General features: G+C 36.7%; 1 protein-coding gene across 34 annotated transcripts in view; it reads right to left on the bottom strand.

The window, feature by feature from the left end:
* Nucleotides 1–21,498, bottom strand: part of HDAC9 (histone deacetylase 9) — a 1,049,458-nt gene that overhangs the window by 565,005 nt on the left and 462,955 nt on the right. The window contains exon 3 of one of the 34 annotated variants that reach the window (XM_074379582.1): nucleotides 11,812–17,384. The exons of the other annotated variants lie outside the window; for them this stretch is intronic. The gene's annotated coding sequence lies outside the window, so the exon portion shown is untranslated. The remainder of the gene's footprint in view (nucleotides 1–11,811; nucleotides 17,385–21,498) is intronic. 34 annotated transcript variants of the gene reach the window in all.

Genomic DNA, 21,498 nt, shown 5'->3' with positions numbered 1-21,498 from the left:
TAGAATTTCAAAAATAAAAAATATTCAGACTGCTTCACTGACTCTCTTCTAATTTACTCCACTACTTACCATGCTTTATTAGGGGCATTACCAGAAAATAAAAAAGCTGTAGGATGCTTATAGGTTAAGATAAAATCAATCACACCTACCTATCTAATTGTTTAAATTGGCAAAGAAAGCAAATCAGCTTTAATTCCCTCTATTATTTGCCCCAGGGGGAGAAAATTCCCAGAGACATTAAATATCTGTGAAAAACTTAGGCTTAAATAATTGTGACTTAAATCCCCTACCAATAGTTACCTGGAATTGAAGCATAATCTTTTGAAGCTTAACACCTAACATGTTATGAAAAGTGCAGAATAAAATGATTTCACACAAGTACAGTTTGTTCTTAATTGTTTGATTGGACTTTTTGAAGTCTGCAGCATGTATTATCTTTAAAAGTTTTCTTAAAACAAAATTGCAATGATTTATTTTTTACTGAATCTTTACACACCATTAAAACACAGTCATTTAGGCTTTAAGGCAACCACAGTGTTCTTGAGGGGGGAAAAGCACCCTAAAAACATAGGGTTTTTAAGGTTTTTATTTTACAATAAAACAGGCCACAGGCAAATAAACACAGTTCTGAGTTAAAAGTAGCAGGAGCATTAGGTTTCAGAATTATCGTAAAACAGGAAGGTTGTCAGGGTGTAACAGAGGATGAAAGCAGCCTCAGTCCTGGAGCCTTCCTGCTGACTTGGGACATGCCAAAATACACAATGGTTTACACACAGCACAAATACACACAAAGGTACATACACACAGTACTCAAATGATATTTAGGATAGCTATTATCTTTCAAAAGGTCTAGTTCAAAAGTAGAAGATAATTTTTTTTTAAAGTTTCAAAGAGTTAATGCAACTACTCCTGAAAATAACATGCCGCCAGTACACTTGGACTAGAAATGGTTTTCAAGCATGTGCATATTAGCAGTTTCTATTAAGGTAATGCCATCTGGGAGAATAATCTCTCTTCGGTGATAATTCTACAAACACACATACACATGCCTGGAACAGGTTTACCTCTAGTGTCAGTGTTGAATTTCTCTCTGAACAATTGCTTCTAAACCACATGTCAGAGGAAAAGTAAATATCTGTGTTGGTAAATATGGCTCAAAATATACATTGCAGTAAGGAAAATATACATTGTGGCAAAGAATGCCATACCTACAGTTATAGCCCATTCCAGTAAAAGAAGTGGGAGAATACGCCAAATAGAGGTAGCAGTTAAATTGCTCAACAGAAAAATAAAGAAAACCAGGTCATTATTTTTCCTTCCCTGAAATAAAGCAGCAGCTTCTGCTTAGTTTGGAACAGTCACTGCAAAAAGGAAAGCTTATGTTTATTCAGCTCTTTTCTCAGCAGTCCACTTCATTAGACTTGTAGTGCTTTTTGTTTTGTTTTTTTTTTTACTTTGTTGCAGTAATTTGTGGGTACTGTAAAGCCTACTCATTAAGTGGAAACTCAGAATCCTGTACTGTAGAACGTAAGCAAAAGACAATATAAATACAGACAAAAAATGCACATTAATTTCCAAATATTCTACAGTCTCATAAAAAGGAAAACCTGAAAATCGAGCCACTTTTTCAAGATCACACTTTGCATTACTAATAATTTATATTTTCACCTACAAACCTACATAAACTTAATATAAAAATACTTGATATTCTTGATAAACTATATGGACAAATTTAATACGAAGAGTATAGGCTGCAATATATTAGTCACTGTTTGAAATGAATTCCTGCATAATTTTAATCACAGTTATTACACAGGATTACTTGATAATTCCAAGCCAAACGCTTAATCTTTTACAAATGCACACATCCACAAGAAAATGTAGCCCAAAAAAGTACTATTTATAGAAGATGCTGGTAATAACAAATGTGATCATAATAAAGACAAGATGCTTAATACCTTTTTCCTAAAATAATTATAAATAAAATACATTTCAATCCACTCTCCTAGAATAAGTAGAGTGGTTTCCTTCTGCTGTAAATAATGGGTCAAGGAAATTAAGAATCACCATAGAAAGACTGTTAACACCAAATCTATTTCTTAAAACAACGGTAAACAATGTTGACTCTGTTTGAAACTTAAGCAACGACAACAACAACAAAGTCTATTTTTTCTTAGCAGGGTAAACTGCAAAAAATAACATGATCCTGTTTTCAGGATAAAAATAGAATAAAAATAAAATTAGGGATACAGGAAGATATTGAACCACATCATATACATCTACACTGATGGTAATAGGTATAGTTTGGTAATTAGATCCTTTTTGAAACTTGCTCTTCTCTTGGCTGACAGCACACTACACTGTCAGATTTTCTATCTCACTAGCTGCTTCTTGGTCTCATTTTCTGGTTCCTTCTCTTTTCCCTGACCTCTTAACTCTGGTTCCCTGAAGTTTAGTTCTTGGTATTCTCTACCTATAGTCACTTCCTCAGTAACCTCATCTAATCTCATGATAAATATCACTATGTGTTGGCAACTCTCAGATATGTACCTCTGGCCTGGATCTCTTTCGTGAACTCCAGACTCATACACCTACAAGCAATGTCTACTTGTATGTCTAAAAGATATATCAAACTTACCATGTCTAAAAAAAGATCTCCTGATATTCACCCCCTCAAACCTGCTCCATATGCCATCTTCTCCATACTGGTTGTTGGCAACACTATCCTTCCAGATGCTCATGCCCGAATCCTTGGAATCATCTTTTACCCCTTCAATTCTTTCACAATCTGTATTAAATTCATCAGGAAATTCCTTTGACTCTATCTTCAAAATATCCTGAGGGTTTTTGGTGCATGTGGTTGTTGTTAATAATATGAATAATAATGCTCTCTGCCTTCACTGTTAAGGGTATAGAATAAGCCAATGTCTTTCTCAACAGGATTCCTAGGGTCCTAAACTGTAACTGAAATCATGTGGTCTTCTTCTGAAAGCTCTACAATGGCTGGCTATTTTGCTCAGAGTAAAAACCAAGACCTTCAAAAGCCCTGTGTAGTCAGACTTTTCTTTATGTCTGACCTCGCCTGCACCTACTCTCCTCTCGGCACTCTACTCCAGCCATTCTCATCTCCCTGCTGTTTCTTAAACATTCCAGGTATCTCACATCTTACCTAGTGCCTTTGGCCTTGCTATTTTCAGTGATCAGAAAACGCACTGCTCAGATCAATTTATGGCAAAATTCCTTACAGCTTCTTACACCTTAACCTGTTTGAAAATTTTAACTTCTCTTCCATTCCCACCTGATATCCCCCATCTGCTTAACTTTTTCTTTACCCACAGAACTCACTAACTTCTAAAATTTACTTATGAATTATGTCTATTTTGTTTCTGTCTCCCTCCCTTGCAAGCTTTAAAAGAGCAGCAATGTTTTGTCTATTGTGTTGACTGGTACATGCCAAGTCACATAGACTAACACCTGCCACATACCAAACACTCATTAAATATTTATTGAATAGAATGAAACAGAATAGGAAGAATGGAATAGATATAGGCTGGGCAGTGATAAAATGGAATGGAATAAATAAAATGGGATCCAATATAGTACAATATAAAATAAAAGAACAGAACAGGTTGGTACGGCAACTGGCTATTCTCAGTTTTGTTACTGTATTTCCTGCTTTCTATCACTAACTTTCTCTGCTTTAGTTTTTAATATTTAAAAAACAAAAAGGTTGTGTTCTAAAAGAATGAGATAGCTATGAAATGATATGACCTTCTCAAAAAAAGTCATATATCCAAATAATAATCACTAAATTAAATAACTAAAATTGAGTTGAAAATCATAAAAAAAAAGAAATGGGCATTCCTAAGTGAGAAAAGTAAGCGATCTCAAAATTCTACCCAAAAAATTAAAAAGAAGAAGAAGAAAAAGAGAAGTGGGAGGGGGAGAGAAAGAAGAGGAAGAAGAAAGCAAAAAAAAAAAAAAAAAAACCCACAAAAATAGAAACAATGATTTTGGAAAGAATAAATAAAATGCCTACATTCCCAATTTACTTCAAAATAACATTTTCCCGCAAGAAACTGTGTGTGTGTGTGTGTGTGTGTGTGTGTGTGTGTGTATGTGTGTGTGTGTGCATGTTTGTAAAATATGACTTTACCAAAAGAAAACTTTTTATTTTGAAATAATTATAGATTCACAGAGAGTTGCAAAAGTAGTACAGAGAAGAATCTTGTGAAAGCTTCACCTAGTTTTCTGCAATGGTTACATCTTACATAATAATAGTACAATATCAAAATCAGGAAGTTAACATCCTTACAATGTTAATATATGGAATGAGATAATATGTAAATTTTTGAAATTGGCTTTCTTCCTTTAGTATAATGCCCTAGAGGTCCATCCAAGCTATTGTCTGTATTAACGGTTCATTCATTTTTATTGCTATTCAGTTTTCCATGGTATGGATGTACCACAGTTTGTTTAACCATTCAGCTATTGAGGGACACTATGAATATTTACTCTTTTGAGTTATTTCAAATGAAAAAAGCTGCAATGAACAACTGTGTACAATATTTTGTGTGAACATATGTTTTAATTTTTGCAGAACAAATTCCCAGGTGCAATTGCTGGGTTATATGGTAAGTATATTTTTTATATTTTTAAAGAAACAGCTAAACTGTTTTCCAGAATAGCAGTATCATTTTACATTCCCAACACCAATGTATGAGTTCTCCAGTTTTTCTACATCTTCACTAACATTTGACATTGTAACTATTTTTTAATGCCAGCTGTTATCATATATATATATATAATACATATAATATACATATTATACACACACACACATATACACACACACACACACACACACACACACACACACATATATATATATATATATATATATATATATAGGGATATTTAACATATTTTTGTGTGCTTAGTTGATATTTGTATATCCTCCTCAGTGAACAATCTTTTAATATTTTTGCCCATTTCCTTATTGCTCTGTTTGGTTATTTTACTACTGTGTTTTGAGAATTATTTATACATTTTAGATATGAGTCCTTTGTCATAAATGTAGTTTCTCAAGTGTGGCTTTTTTACATAGTGAAGGTTATACTAACAGACTCATACATTTATTAAAGCAATAAATCCAAAAGCTGATTACATACCATATACAATTACAGACACATCTCATTTTACTTTGCTTTGCTTTATTGTGCTTTGTAGATATTTTGCCTCTTACAAATTGAAGGTTTGTGGCAACTCGGCTTTGAGCAAGTCTTTCAGTGCCATTTTTCCAGCAGCATGTGCTCACTTCGTATCGCTAACAAATTTTGGTAATTCTCACAATACTTCAGTTTTTTTCATTATGACTGTATCTGTTAGGGTAATCTGTAATCAGTGATCTTTGATATTACTACTATAATTGTTTGGGGATGCCACAAACTACACCCATATAAGATGAAAAACTTAATCTGTAAATGTGGTGGTGTTCTGACTTCACTGATCAGCAGTCAGTCTCTGACTCTCTCCCTCTTCTCAGGTCTCCCTGTTCTAAGAGATACAACAATATTGAAATTACGGTAGTGAATAACCCTACAATGGCCTCTTAGTGCTCAACTGAAAAAGAAAGAGTTGCACACTCTCACTTTCAGTCAAGAGCTAGAAATGATTAAGCTGAGTGAAGAAGGCATGTTAAAAGCTGAGACAGGTGGAGATCAAGGTCTCGTGCACCAAACCACCAAGTTGTAAATGCAAAGAAAAAACTCTTGAAGGAGAGCAAAAGTGCTATTCCATTGAGCATACAAATGATAAGAAAAAAAACTGCCTTATTACTTACTCAGAGAGAGTTTTAGAGGTCTGGATAGAAGATCAAACGAGCCACAACCTTTCCTTAAGCCAAAGCTTAATTCAAAGCAAGGCCCTAACTCTCTTCAATTCTATGAAGGCTTAGAGAGGTCAGAAGCTGCTAAAGAAAAGTTTGAAGTTAGCAAAGATTGGTTCATGGGATTTAAGGAGAGAAGACATCTCTGTAACATAAAAGCACAAGCTGAAACATCAAATGTAAGTAGAGGCTGCAGCAAGTTATCCAGAAGACCTAGCTAAGATCACTGATGAAAGTGGTTAAACTAAATGACAGATTTCCTATGTCAATGCAACAACTTTATATTGGGAGAAGATGCTATCTAAGACTTTCATAGCTAGAGGGAAGTCAATGCCTAGTTTCAAAGTTTCAAAGGACAGGCTCACTCTCTTGTTGGAGGCTAATGCAGCTGGTGGCTTTAAGTTGAAACCAATGTTGATTCACTATTGTAAAAACCCTAGGACCCTTAAGAATTATGCTAAAGCAATTCTGCCTGTGCTCTATAGATAGCATGTCAAAGACCTGATGTCAGCACTTCTGTTTACAAAAAGGTTTACTAAATATTTTAAGCCCACTGTTGAGATCTACTGCTCAGGGAAAAAAAAAAAAAAAAAAAAAAAAGATTCCTTTCCAAAATACTACCACTCTCTGACAATGCATCTAGTCACCCAAGAGCTTCGATGGATACATGCAAGGAGATTAATGCTTGTTTTATGCCATGTGACCCAACATCCATTCTGCAGACTTCATAGATCATGGAGTCATTTTGGCTTACTATTTAAGAAGTCCAATTTTCAAGTTTACATTAATAGTAATTGCTCTGATGAATCTGGACAAAGTAAACTGAAACCTTCTGGAAAGGATTCACTATTCTAAGTGCCTTTATGAATGGTCATAATTCACAGGAGGTTAAAATATCAACACTCACAGGAGTTTGGAGAAAGTTGATTCCAACCCTCATGGATGAGTTTGAGGGGATTGCAAATAGCAACCCCAGATGTGGTGGAAATAGCAAGAAAACTAGAATTAGAAGTGGAGCCTGAATATATGACTGAATTGCTGCAATCTCATAAAACTTGAGTGGGTAAGTTGTTTCTTATAATGAATGAAGAAAACAGTTTCTTAAAGGTGGGGTGCAGTAGCTCACACCTGTAATCCCAGAACTTTGGGAGGCCAGGAGTTCAAAACGAGACTGGCCAACAGGGCAAAACCCCATCTTTACTAAAAACACCAAAAAAAAATTAGCTGGGTGTGATGGTGTGCGCCTGTAGTCCAAGCTACTGCAGAGGCTGAGGTACAAGAATTGCTTGAACCTGGGAAGCAGAGCTTGCAGTGAGCCAAGATTGTGCCACTGCACTCCAGCCTGGGTGACAGAACAAGACTCTTGTCTTGAAAAAAGGAGGGAGGGAGTCGGGGAGGGACTCTGTTTACTGAAATGGAATCTACCCCTGGTGAAGATGCTATGAACATTATTGAAATGACAACAAAGGATTCAGAATATCACATAAACTTAGCTGATAAAGTGGCAGCAGAGTTTGAGAAGCATTGACTTCAATTCTGAAAGAAGTTCTAATGTGGGTCAAACCACATCAGCATCACTTGCTATAGGTAAACTGATGCAGCTAACTTCATTGTCTGATTTTAAGAAAGTGCCCCAGTCACCCCAACCTTCAGCAATCACCTCCCTCATCAGACAGCAGCCATCAACACTGAGGCAAGACTCTCTGCCAGCAAAAAGGTTATGACTCAATGAAGGCTCAGATGATCATTAGCATTTTTTAAGCAAGCTATTTTTAATTAAAGTATGAACTGTTGTTAGACTCATGCTATTAAATACTTAAATGACTATAGTATAGAATAAACATAACTTTTATATGCTGAAGAGGTTAAGTCAGCCAGATTTCACAGGGAGACTGCATTTTGGCGCTCTAGTAAAAAGATTTAGTAGAAGTTGTAACTATTACAGAATTTTAGTTTTAATAGTTGCCTTGGAATATGATTATCCATGGAGTCTATAATCTCAAATTCTTCAGGACAGACCATTGCAAATAAGCAAGGCCACAAAACACACAATGGAGAGAAGTTTCACTGTGAACAATCTCAGGTGAGGGGAGACTGGTGACTCAGTGATTCTCCATTTCTCTCCTTGCTGGGGAACTTTCTATGGATATAGTTATATCTGTTGATGTACTACATTATTAATAGGGAAAATACTACCCCACCACTACACAACATAGAATACCAAGAAAGCAAAAAACTTGCCTATTTTTAAATGGCAGTAAGTTCTATAAGCTCCTTCCTAAGAGTTAAAGTCCAACAAAAGACTAAGAGAATGAGAAGAAGAAAGGTGTCAGGATAGGACAGGTTGAAATAGAAGGAGAAGCTACAGTTTATTGAATATCTCCTCTTGTATCAGGCACTGTGATAGGTACTTGTCATCGCTAAGTAGGCTAATCCTCATTAGAACTTTGAGAGTTCATATTCCAAGTTTACAGGTGACAAAATAGTCAAAGAAACAGAACACCTTGTTCCAGATGTTACCCAGTGAACGTGAGATGCATGGGGCTGTATACCCCATTCTAAAAGTTGACTTCTTGCCACTATACCAAGAATATTTCCACAAGTTTATATGCTGAAATCATATTCTTACACTGAAAAGATTTTTTTTCAAAAGCAAAATAGAATCACTAACTCTAAAAAGAACATCTCTTTCCAACATCTATGTAATCATTAGGCTGGGGCATGTAGTGCTTGGCAAAAGGGGCAGGAAGAAAAGCAGCCAAAAATTTAGGAGATATTCAAATTACTCCCGTTCACATATTCCTGCAGAATAAGATCACAGTTTTGTCAATATGCATAACATAAGTGAGAATAGAAATTTGTATTGGGAAAAAAGTAATATAATCTGAGAAAGTAAACTTGTATCAAACTCAAGAAATTTTAGTCTAGAGACTCACAGACCAAAGAATCAGAAAGTCAGATTTCATTCTTTTCTCCTACCTTATTTTATCCTACTTAAGTAGGAAGATATTTACGAATGTTGTAGCACACAGTAAACAGTAGGTAGAATTTTGCTACTTAACATATAATTCTCTTGACCCTACAGTGCACATATGCCCCTTCATTCATTTCATACCTGCTGTTTTATTTCTTAAATTCATTAAATTTCCCTCAATCTCCATATGGATATCTGTTTGGCATCCTCACACCTCACACTTGGAGCAGGCACTGTTCTGGGGGCTGCAAATGTATAGTACTAATACACAATGCCTATTCCCAAAGAAATTAAAGTCAAGCACAGCAGTTCTAAGCCTTCTGCTTTACGGTGCCTGTGGCATATCAGCAATTTTTTACTACACCCTCTAGGCTAAAAGATATACCTAATAATTGAGTTTCTTGAGTTGTCAATTCCAAAAATCTTAATAACTATTTACATCTTTAAAACTCAACACCAGGCTGGGCGCAGTGGCTCATGTCTGTAATCCGAGCACTTTGGGAGGCCAAGGAGGGCAGATCACGAGGTCAGGAGTTCAAGACCAGCCTGGTCAACATAGTAAAACCACGACTCTACTAAAAATAAAAAAATTAGCCGGGCATGTTGCCACACACCTGTAATCCCAGCTACTCGGGAGGCTAAGGCAGGAGAATTACTTGAACCCGTGAGGCAGACGTTGTGGTGAGCCAAGATTGCGCCACTGCACTCCTGCCTGGGCAACACAGTGAGACTCCATCTCAACAAACAAACAAAACCTCCACTCCTTCTGGTCACCACCCAACTTTACAAACCTTAAAGTCAGATTGGAAGCTGCCATTCTCACTTCTTACTCCACATTGATTTTCACCAAGTATTTGATTCTTATCACAGCAACTTCCAAAACCAAGTTTTACAAAGATACATTATTTTAAAAACAAAGAAAGTTAATGGTGAAACTGAACTGTCATGAGCTTGTAGTTCACTTAGTGCTTGACAGATGTCTTTGTGTGTCCATTCAAACTTTAAAATATCCTACAGCACTCCTGTGGGTCCATCCTGGGGTGTCTGAGCACACACTTTGGGAACTCTAAGTTTAATGCAGGATTTCTCAACTTTGGCACTATTAACGTTTGGCGACAGATCATTTTTTTTTTTTGTATTGGGGAAGCTGCTCTGTGCACTGCAGGATGTTCAGCAGCATCCTTTGCCTCCATCCATTAGATGCCAGTAGCATCACCACACTCCCACTCAGCTGTGACAACCAAAAATGTCTCCAGATATTGCCAAAGGTTTCTGGAGTGCAAAATCATTCCTATGTGAGGTTCACAGGAATGAACCTCATTTCTCCCAGGTTTCCTGGAAGAAACAGATAAATAAAACAACATTTGCCAAGGAATAGCATCAAGGCTCTAACAAAGGTAGCCATTTGGCCATTACCTCCACAGTACAAATCCAGTGGTAAATTGTTTATGTATTTGACCCAGATGATCAGCTCCCCCTTCTTGAAATACTGTCTTTCCTTTGTTTCTTTCTAATAGTCCACATGCTCCTTTTCTCTTAACCACTCCTACTCAATTTTTTTTTGGTTGGCCTCTCTTTTTGTTCTCTAAATAGTGGAGTGTACCAGAGTTCAGACCTCAGAATTTGTGTCTTCACAGACTATGCCCACAGGCCTAGTAGGCATGTCAGCACCATAACTTTAAGTACAACCTATATAAGGATAATGCCCAAATACATATCTCTGTTCTGACCCTTTTCCTAAACACTGTCCCTTCAACATGTCCACAATGATGCCTGGCTGGCATCTCACATCTAATACAGTCAGAACCTATTCATCTGTTTTCATTCTTAAACATATCCTTCACCCAGTGTTTACCCCATCAGTGAGTTCAATAATCCATGCAATTATTGAAGTCAAAAACCTAAAGAGTTACCCTGGAGGCTTTGCTTTCTTTAACCTACACCAAATCTATTGGCTCTTATCAACTCTACCTTCAAAATATCCTTCAAATCTGTTAACTTCTCCCCACCTCCATTCTTGTTACCTAGATCCAAGCCACCAACATCACTTAACTAAATCACCAGGACAGCCTCTAGCTGACCATCCTGCTTTCACTTTGGGTCCTACAATCCCTTCTTACAGAAAGCCAGAAGGTTGCATATTAACGTTTTACAACATCAATAAGATCACATTATTCTAACACTCAGATTAAAATCCAAAGATCTTACAATGGCCTCAGGACTCTATCATCTGACATCTTGGTGTCTTCCTGGTCTCATTTCTTACTGCACTTCTGTTGGCCTCAAACTTGAGAGCCACTTTTCTATTCCTAAACTATGCTGAGCAAGTCCAGGACTTTTAGATATGCTGTTCCCAATACTTAGAATGCTTGTCCCTTCATGTTACTGCTGTTCACTCTCTTGCTTCTTTGAGGTGCTCATCAAAGTCACCTCAAAATAAATTTAAATCTTATGTTTTAAAAAATATATTCCATCTCCTCCTTAAGAAAGTATGTAGGTCCCACAAGAGCAGGAAAATTTTACCTTTTGGTTCACCAACACTGTAGTTAGCACTTAATATAGAACCTGGCATTTCTCGATTCATATTTTTAAACAAATGAATAGCAGAAAATATAGATGCATGCATGAATAAGTAGGTCCTCATGTGGTGTCACAAAAGTACAGAGAAGCAAGGCATGTGAATCTGAACAGTGTGACAGGATAAGTTTCCTAACCAGTGATGCTGCTAAACATCATAAAACATTCCCAGGCAATGTTTTAGCTTGGTTTTGAGAAGGGAAAAGCAGAAAGGGAAGGAAAGAACTCCAAGTAGAGGAAATGGCTTGGTGGGTGAGAGCTCAGAAGATGGAAGCAGCAGGGCTTGTTCAGGAAACTCTAGGCAGGTAAAAAGAGCTGGGGTACTGGGCAACAGTCCTCAGCCAATTTGGGTCTCCACATCATGCAAATTCACCATTCACATGTCCCTCAGAAAATCTTCCATGTCGTTTTCATGTAAAGATGTATGTCCCTCTATTTATGATGTATCAGAATCTCTTAAGGTGTGGGGGTAGAGAATTTGGACGTAAACCTAGAGAGAAAACATGACTTGATAAATACGCAGAGTCTGTCAAAAAATAACTTTAAAAGGTGTACGTTTATGTGTGCATGATCATGTACACTTAAATATTTTTATTATTATCTTGAAAGTGATGGAGGCATTTTGAGCCACTTATTACCATGGTCAGAGCATTCTCCTAATTTACTATTATTTGAAAAATGTAATATCTACATATTGCACGACATAAATTCACCATGAGCTATTTCATCATTCTCATTATTGATATTTTAGGTTGCTTCTAATTTTGCCATTATAAAGAACAGTAATTAATATACTTTATTAATTTTTGAACATATTACACACTTAGGATAAATTTCTAGAGCTAGATTTACTCTGTGAAAGGCTATAAATATTTTAAAGCTGTGATACAAAGGCGTAACTGATCCTCGAGAAAGAAAACAGGCACACATTCTCACATCAGTAGCATATAGGGCCTTTTGCCACACTCTTTTTAATATGAAGTAGTTTTAAAAAATATTTCCAAATGTAACCGATTTATATATCATGGTACTATTTTTTATTTTCTTGATTATTAATGATGTTGGGCTTTGTTTCATGTATTTACTGTTACTTATTAATCTCCCTTTTAAAAAAGTATGTGCACATATTCTATAGAAAGAAAAATCTTAGAATTTTCCTTTATTGTAGGACTGTTGCTAACATTTAACAGTATTAGCTGATTATTCAAACATTAACTTAGACATCTTATGTGCCAGGAACTGCTTTAAATGTTTTATATATATTAGTTTATTGGATCCTCATAACAGTCATGTGAAGGAAGTTGTATTAATGTATTTATAGTAGAAATGAGGAAATTGAGGTATAGAAAAGTTGGTAATTTGATCAAGTTCCACAGCTATGAAAGGAGAGAGGCAGAGTTTGCTTCAGACATGCTCCTAACCTCTCTATAAGAGAAGCTCTAAGGGGAAAATGAATTTAATTTTGTATATGCCATTTTTCATAAGCCTATAAAACTCAAAATCAGTGGTTCTCCAATGGAGATGATTTTATTTTCCAGGGGTTTTCTGGCCATTTCCGAAGATATTTTGATTGTCACAATAGAGTGGAGTGGTACTGCTACTGGCTTCTAGTGTGCAGAGGCTAAGAATGCTGCTAAACATCCTACAATGGGAAGGATAGCCCCCCACAACAAATAATTGGCCAGTTCAAAATGTTAATAGCATCAAGGCTCAAAAACCCTGATCTAAATGGATATATCTATAGGAAGTCTGGAATTTTAAAAAGCAGTATAGGCCAAAGAGAAAGATTTGGTATAAATAATACAGATTTACCATAAAGGATTACATTTTCATGAATCACTATGAACATATGTTGTTATCTAAAATTCCACTCACAGTCTGCTTGCCATCAAATTTATTATTAAGATTTTCAGAATTAAACAGACTTTAAAATCTGAACATTTAAACACATATAATTGATTTAGAGAGGGTCCTTGTATTTCAGTCACTGTACAGAGATAGAATTCCTGTTTTTGTTACAAAAAAATTTCTAAACAAAATTCCACATAATTAATTATTATGTTTGTAACCACAATGCTTGCAAGCAAATAAGGTCATTGCTGAATAATACAGAACAGAGTATTTTAGACAGCAGGAAATTCCAACCACAGAAAAACACGAAATTAAGGAAAGAATGTATTAGAGAAACAACTGAGCACCACTTAGAGTCATTAGCTTAGGAGCTTCTTGTGAAAGGACCAGTGCAATGTGAATAGATATGGCAAGGTATGGTTGGTGATTCAAAGAGTTTCTTCAGGAAGTTAAGAGCTACTTTTGCTATTCTAGAATCTTGGCTGGCACACGGGGCTGCCAAGGTCACGTTCTACTGGCAGGCTGCAAAGCAAAAGGCACCCATCCATGCACATTAGCAAGGGGCAAGGTGCCAGCTGGAAGGCATGGCAAAGGCTATCTGTTCCAGAAAAAAAAAAATGTTATAACTAGTTGTTTTTTTAAAGCAGTATTAAAAAAAAATGGTTCCTTGGATATTTGAAACACTTTATGCTCTTTCCAGTTGGGAAAGTTAAATGACCATCATTACAGATGCCATGTATTTAGTGGAGTGGAGTATGTGCTTTGGAGTCAAACGCCTGGACTCCAATTCTGGCTCTCTCACTTACTGGTTGTATGATCTTAGGCACATTACATGCTTGGTGTCAGTTTCTTTATCTATAAAATGGGGGAAATAGGAGTATCTATCTTCTAAAATTCTTGCAAAAATCATGTAGGTTAACATACGTAAAGTCCTTACAGTAGTGTTTTACTTGTGCTAAATGCTCATTAGTATTGGGTATTTTAATATACTTTGGAAACAAAAATATTACAATGTTTAAATTTCAATGTTCCTTTTCTAAATATAATAGTCTTATATCACTATATTCACAAGAAGACTCTTCCCAAGTTCTTTGCACCTCCCTCCCAAAAATTCTTTATTCATTCAAGGATGTCTTAAGTCTCCTCTTAACTTATGTCATCATAATTCGCTTTGTTTAATAGAGTACCAACATTATCTTGAAAGATCATGTAAATATTTAATGGCTGTTTAAGCCCCCACATGTATAGGCCCTGACTTCATGTAAGTATATGCTGGCCTGTCTTAGAATAAGGGCTTAACATCTAGAATATATAATTAACAAGGAATTAACATCAAGTTCCTTGTCTACTACCAAGCCTTAGCACAGTGCTTGACACATCATTGGGATTCAACAAATATTTGTTAAATGAAAGAATAACTACATTTAATAAGGTTTCTTCAATTTGATAACAGTGTTATACGTAAGAAAGAAGGCAGTAATTTTATACGGTGTATAAACTTTTTCCCTTTTCCCTTATTTACGTAAAAGGTACTTATTCTTCCCATTGACAATTGTTTATTTTGTTTTACTTTAAACAAATTGGCATACAGTAAAATTGGTGTTTTGGGTGTATTCATTTATAGATTCAAGTAACCATAATCACAATCAACATGTAGAAGAGCCTCATCACCCCTAAAACCTCCCTTATGCTCCCCATACCCTAACCCCTGAAATGATCTGTTACCTACCACATGTTTTTCTTTGTAAGTTTAAACAACAACAACAACAATAATTTTGTTTTGGAATAATTTCAGATTTGCAGAAAAGTTTCCAAGATAGCATGAGTTACAATAAAACTTTCACCTAGTTTTCCATAATGCTACTGTCTTACATAACCATGAAATATTTGTTGAAACGACAACATTAATGTGAGTACAATACTGTTTACTAAACTACAAATTTTATTTGAGTTTTATCAGTTTTTTATCAGTGTCCTTTTTGTTGTTCTAAGTTCCATTCCAGGGTCCCAGGTTGCATTTACTTGCTGTCTCCTCTGATTTATAACAGTTTTTTGTCTTTCCTTGTTTTTCATGACCTTCACACTTTTTTAATTTTCCCAATCAGGTATTTTATAGAATATTCCTGAATTTGAATTTGTCTTTTTGTTTGTTTTTGGAGATGGAGTCTTGTTTTCATCACCCAGGCTGGAGTGTAATGGTTATGATCTCCCCTCACTGCAACCTCGGCCTCTGGGTTCAAGAGATTCTCCTGCTTCAGTCTTCCATTTTCATCACCCAGGCTGGAGAGTAATGGCATAATCTTGGCTCCCTGTAACCTCAGCCTCTGGGTTCAAGTGATTCTCCTGCCTCAGCCTCCTGAGTAGCTGAGATAACAAGCACCTGCCAAAAGGCCTGGCTTATTTTTGTATTTTTAGTAGAGACAGGGATTTGCCATGTTGGCCAGGCTGATCTCGAACTCCTGACCTGGTGATTTGCCTGCCTTGGCCTTCCAAAGTGCTGGGATTACAGGCATGAGCCACCACACAGGCTTTGTCTGGTATTTATGACTGGACTGAGGATACAAATTTGGTGGGGGGGGGGAAACAATGAGGTGAAGTGCCCTTCTCATCACACTCACATAAGTAGAGTAGAGCCACATGACTTATCACTGGTGATGTTCACTTTGATGACTTGGTGCTATTGTTTGAATGTGTTCCTGTGTTCCTAAATTTCATTTGTTGGAAACTTAATCTCCAAACTCATATGTTGAAGCCATTTGCAGATGGGCTTTTAGAAGGTAATTAAGACTAGGTAAGGCCATCAGGGTAGAGGCCTCATGGTAGAACTGGTGGCTTTACAAGAAGATAAAGATGTGAGCTGGCATGCTCTCGCCCTCTTATCATGTGATGGCCTCCACATCACACTGTGAAAAGCCCTCCCTAGAGGCAGCCCCTACACCTTGAACTCCCTATCCTCCTGAACTGTAAGAACTATACTTCCTTTTTTTTTCTATAAATTACAGTCTCCAGCATTCTGTCACAGAAACAGAAAACAGAATAAGAAACTTGGTCAAAGAGGTTTCTGCCAGGTTTCTTCACTATAACTTTACAATTTTCCCTTTCCTATACTCCATTCTTGGAAGTGAGTCACTAACTTAAAAGTATTATTATGACTATGCCATGGCAAGCATAATTTATCCATACCCCATCACATGCAAGTCATCATGTAGAGTGCTTTCCATTTCCTTATAACTACACACATGAGTCAAGTATTACCATCCTGACTTCACAAGAGAATTAAGGCTCATGGCTGTTAAATAGCTATTAGTTAGTAAGGGGTAAAAGTAAAATTCAAGCGTATGAATATCTGATTCCCAAACACACGATCTCTTCTAACTGTCCTTTCATCTACCTCAACATAAATGTCCATGAAAATGAAGCCATAAATTCCTGTCACTGTTGCTAAGCATGCAACTCACATATTTTACTTTTACTCCTTAATATACCAACATACTTAACTAGTATGTTTATTTCACAGGACTGTGGCTGAGCTGTATGATAATCAGCAAACTGATAGGACCTGTCATTAGTGGGATACCGGACAACACAGATGAACATCATCAAGTTTGGGAAGAGGAGAACTAAATGGAAAGTGAGATCCCATGGGAGAATGTAAGTGAATGCATGACCATAAAATAAAAATCAGAGCTGAATGCCAGAGAAATGTACAGAAAATAATAGTAGACAGTTGTTACAGAAAAAAAATACTGTAGTTCCCCTCTTTCCATCCAATCAAGGCTATAGAAGAATGAGTAGCCTACTGCAACGTAAGTCCGTTAAACTTGTAAAGCACAGAACAGAGCAGAGATCATGTCAGGCACAGAGGAAGATGCTGCCTGAGGTTATGAAGGACTGAAGGCAAGGCCCATCAACTGAGGCCTAGGGAAAATGCTGACCTACCTCTTTACTCTGTGGTTATGAAAGACTGAAGGCAAGGCCCATCAACTGAGGCCTAGGGAAAACGCTGGTCTACCTCTTCACTTTGTGGTTATGAAGGACTGAAGGAAATGCCCATCGATTGAGTCCTTAGGAAAGATTCGGGTCTACCTCTTCACTCTGGTTATGCAGGAATGAAGGAAAGGCCCATCAATTGAATCCTTAGGAAAGATGCTGGTCTACTTCTTCACTCTGTGGCTACAACTGAAGTGCTCAAGTTCAAAATTTGGGCATTTTCAAGAGTTGCAATGTCTGTGGGCACTAAATAGATACTCAGATATTAGCTTCATCTCTCTGAAACTTAACTATTCTCCTACATAACTTTTAGGTCAGACTGGGATGAGCCAGTATACCCCATATACAAAATCCAATGGCTTTCTCTGTATGTAAGGGAATTTCCAAGGACTTAGAACCTTAAGGTTACTTCTGGCTTTAACTTCCGGTCTCCACTAAATTACTGTTTTCAGCATTTTCCACCTTTATCCATGACCTGGCATTGATTCTGTTGTTGACAGAAATTAGGAAAAATAATGTTTCTGCTATTGATCGCTATAAAAATAAATCACACATTTGTGACCTTTTTTAGGCATTTACTTTTATTGCAGCATTGGAGATGCGTGCAGCACAATCACTGTAAAATGCAATTGGATACAAGTTATTTTTTAGGTCTACTGGCTCTTCTCCTTATTCCTGTTCCAAACCTTCTCTCCTCTGTCCCAACCCTCTTAATTCAGTTCCATTCCTCTAAGAACAACAATAACAGATATGTTTCCTCTATTCTCCTGGCAAAGAGATTAACTCTCTCCTTCACCTGTCCCAAAATTTAGTCCTTAGTCTCTTCTGGTAGTTCCTGTTAGAAGATGAGAAAGCAGAATGGAGAGGCATGGAGGCAATTTTTTATTTAGATTACACTTAAAATGTTTGCTTTCCAATTATTCCTGTTGGTTAAATTTTTGTCGTGGACTGACAGTAAGTTTGCCCTACAGTTCAGATAATACCAAGAGAGTTAGGAGAATGTGGAAATATGTTAGCAATAAGGATATTCTAGTAAACTAATTTCCAGGAGAAGCTAGGAGAAAGTACACACAGATATGTACACAGTATTTTCTGCATTTACTTATTTCATAACTTTTAAAGTATAATTTTTAAAAATTTTAGAATATTCTATATTCTATGAGTATTAACTATCACTAACTTATTTAATACTCTCCCTAGTATATTCTCATGAATTTGCAGAGGCTTATGAAGTATCCTTGTTGTGCACTATTTAGTTAATAATCTCCTGTTTCTTTAAAGTATCTTAACATTCACACATGTGTTTTCCTTAACCCAAGAGCTCTTACATATCCAGAATTTTAATCAGATAAATCATTCAGGGTGGTTTAAATTTCCATGTAACTAAAGGTCAAATATTAGAACTGCAGTGTATTAGCTAGACTAAGTAGAAGTCTTCTTAAATATAAACATAATCTTCATGTTCTTAAACAGAATATAGTGAATATAACTGAAGTTTCCTCACTGAACATGGGTCATCCTGAAAATTAAGTATTTTGCTTTTTGTACATGTAATAATGTCCTGTTGAGGAATATATAATTATTCTCCAAATCTAAATAGTTCTTTCTTATTTTGGGTTCTCCCAAATTAAGTCACAAATTTTAGTTCAAATTTGTGGTTTAGTTGGGAGCTGATTCGGGAAAACATCAGGCTTATAGTAGAGAAGGGAAACGAGACAGTAAAGGAAGGCAGCCAAGAAAATAGGCAGATTACCACAGTGACAACTGGAGCTCCATCCCTCCAGGGCCCTCTAGTCACCAGGGTACAACACATACTTTAGTCTTAACCAAGGGGCAAGGGAGCTGGGATAGTTACTCATCAACTCTGTCAGTCATTCATTGCAGGTTACTTCCTGGTGGCATTACTTCTCTGGCACTTTTAACCTATCATGCACCTGGGCTGTGGTGTAGGCTTGAACTACAAAAAAAAAAATCTCTAAGGCAAAGAGAGATTTTTCTGACAGGAGCCAGGCCAGGGAACATAAAAATAATAGAACCCAGCGAGGTTTGGGTGGGGCACCTATAGCGTCTTTGCTACAAGCTCCTAATAGAAATGTGAGTTCCTTTGGCTACCATTTAATTCCCTTGTCTTCTCTTTGTCTTTAAGAATTTCATTGATTATTCCTTGCCTGGTGATAGGCTTCCCTCTTAATTTCTTCTGTTTTGTTTGCTAAGTTCTGAGTATTTGAAGTGTAAATTTCAAAAGCTGTTGTATTTACAGAAGTAAATGCTTTTTTTGCTTAATGCCTTTATGGGCTATCCTCAGATAAACATTTGTAGATTCAATGTAAACATTGTTTCAAAGCCATTTCTGATACTGTGTTTCGTCTAGCATTTGTTGTCAATAAAATGAGACTCGTGGATAACTGAGTTCTGGATGGATAAGCAATTAATAAAGAAATGAAAGTATGTAGATATAATAGAGATCATGATTGAGAGAGATTACAAATGTTCATCCCAAATTTTAATCTTATGACATCCTCACTAAAATTATAGATGTAATTATATCAAGTCCATGGCAATAATGGGCTTCCTCAGTAGTTTATTTTAGGAAATTTCTTGGAAAGGCTCTAGTGTTATTAACTTAAAATATTTCATGTTATAAATAAGAAGAACATCAACAATAATATTACATCAATTTGGGGGTGACTTAAAAATTGTAAGACTTCTGAATAAAAAGGATGGATTGACCAAATGCATTTATTTATACTCCCTTTAGAAATGCCATAAAATGACAGTAAAGGAATTAAAATGCTATAAACCTACAACAAAAAAGAAGGAAGAGATGACAAGAAAGAGCAAGAGAGTTCAGTGAATTTCTGAAGATGGAAAGTGAGCTGAATAATGATTTACCGCCACACTGAAAGAAGAAAGCACAACCAAAAGTAACTGCAGTGAGTGAGCAACAAGCCACCTCACACCAGAGAAACCCTAACAGGTTCACAACTTGCAAGCAAAGGCATGGAGGAAGATGAGTGGTCAAGTGCAAGGTCAAAACCACAGGGATTGGTTTAAAGTCTGATTGCAGCTTACTTAAATCACCACGACCTTTCCCCACAGCCAAAACATTTCTCCCCTTCTCTAGGTCCCTGCCCAGTCTCTGTATTCACCACCCTTCTTTTCACTAGAAGAATCGTTATTCCCTGGACAAACAAAACTTAGATGAGGCCAAAGCTCTAGTGGAAACATGGGACACAAGAGCTGCAAAGTGGTGGACTGGGTGCAATTCCACAGAGCACACCCTCCCATCTACTTCCCCACCCATTCTGGCAGCCAAGAATTCATATTCATATTAATTCTCATTCTCTCTCTCTTTCGCTCTCGCGCTCGCTCGCTCTCTCTCTCTCTCTCTCTCTCTCTCTCTCTCTCTCTCTCTCCCCTCCCCCTCTGGACAAGGTCTTATTCTGTTACCCAGGCTGAAGTGCAGTGGCATAATCACAGCTCACTGCAGCCTTGACTCTAAGGCTCAAGTAATCCTCCTGCCTCAGCCTCCCAAGTAGCAGGAACTACAGGCATGCACCACTATGCCTGGCTAATTGTGGTTGTTGTAGTTTTGTAGAAACAAGGTCACACTGTTTTGCCCAGGCTGGTATCAAGTGGCCCTTCTGCCTCAGCCTTCCAAAGGGCTAGCATTACAACTGTGAGCCATCATGTCTGCACTTGCAAGGAATCTTTCTGTCCACATACACACAAAAACACATGTGTCCATTGAAAGGGCTGCTAAATGCCCAAGCCATCTATACCAGAAACCCTCTAGGCTACAATTGCCACACAAATGATGAGCTTCCAAAGATTAAATGCTTGCTATTAAATATGAAAGCTCCCAACATGCAGGAGAGATCAAAACAAACATGAAAGTAGGAGAGCAGAGAAAAAGTATAAAGTGCACATAGAAAAATTAAAATGTGGTTAACTATAATTAATAACATCTATCAAACAGAAGAAATTACCTAGTACATTAAAATAAAGAACTGTGCACCTTGATGAAAAGCTTAAAAAATTTTTTGAACTCTATGAAATTAAAAACTCAGTAAATTAAAATGTCACTAAATATTCCTGAAGACAAAGTTAACTAAATCTACCTGAAAGAAAATAAAAACAACTGGACTCTAATGAGAAAGTCTAACATTGAACTAGTAGGAACTGCAGAAAAATAAGAGTAGAGAACACAAAGGAGAAG

The sequence above is a fragment of the Saimiri boliviensis genome, chromosome 10 (genome assembly GCF_048565385.1).
Source record: "Saimiri boliviensis isolate mSaiBol1 chromosome 10, mSaiBol1.pri, whole genome shotgun sequence".
Classification (NCBI taxonomy): domain Eukaryota; kingdom Metazoa; phylum Chordata; class Mammalia; order Primates; family Cebidae; genus Saimiri; species Saimiri boliviensis.
Note: the sequence above shows the minus strand (reverse complement) of the source record. Positions and strands in the feature narration are given on the sequence as shown.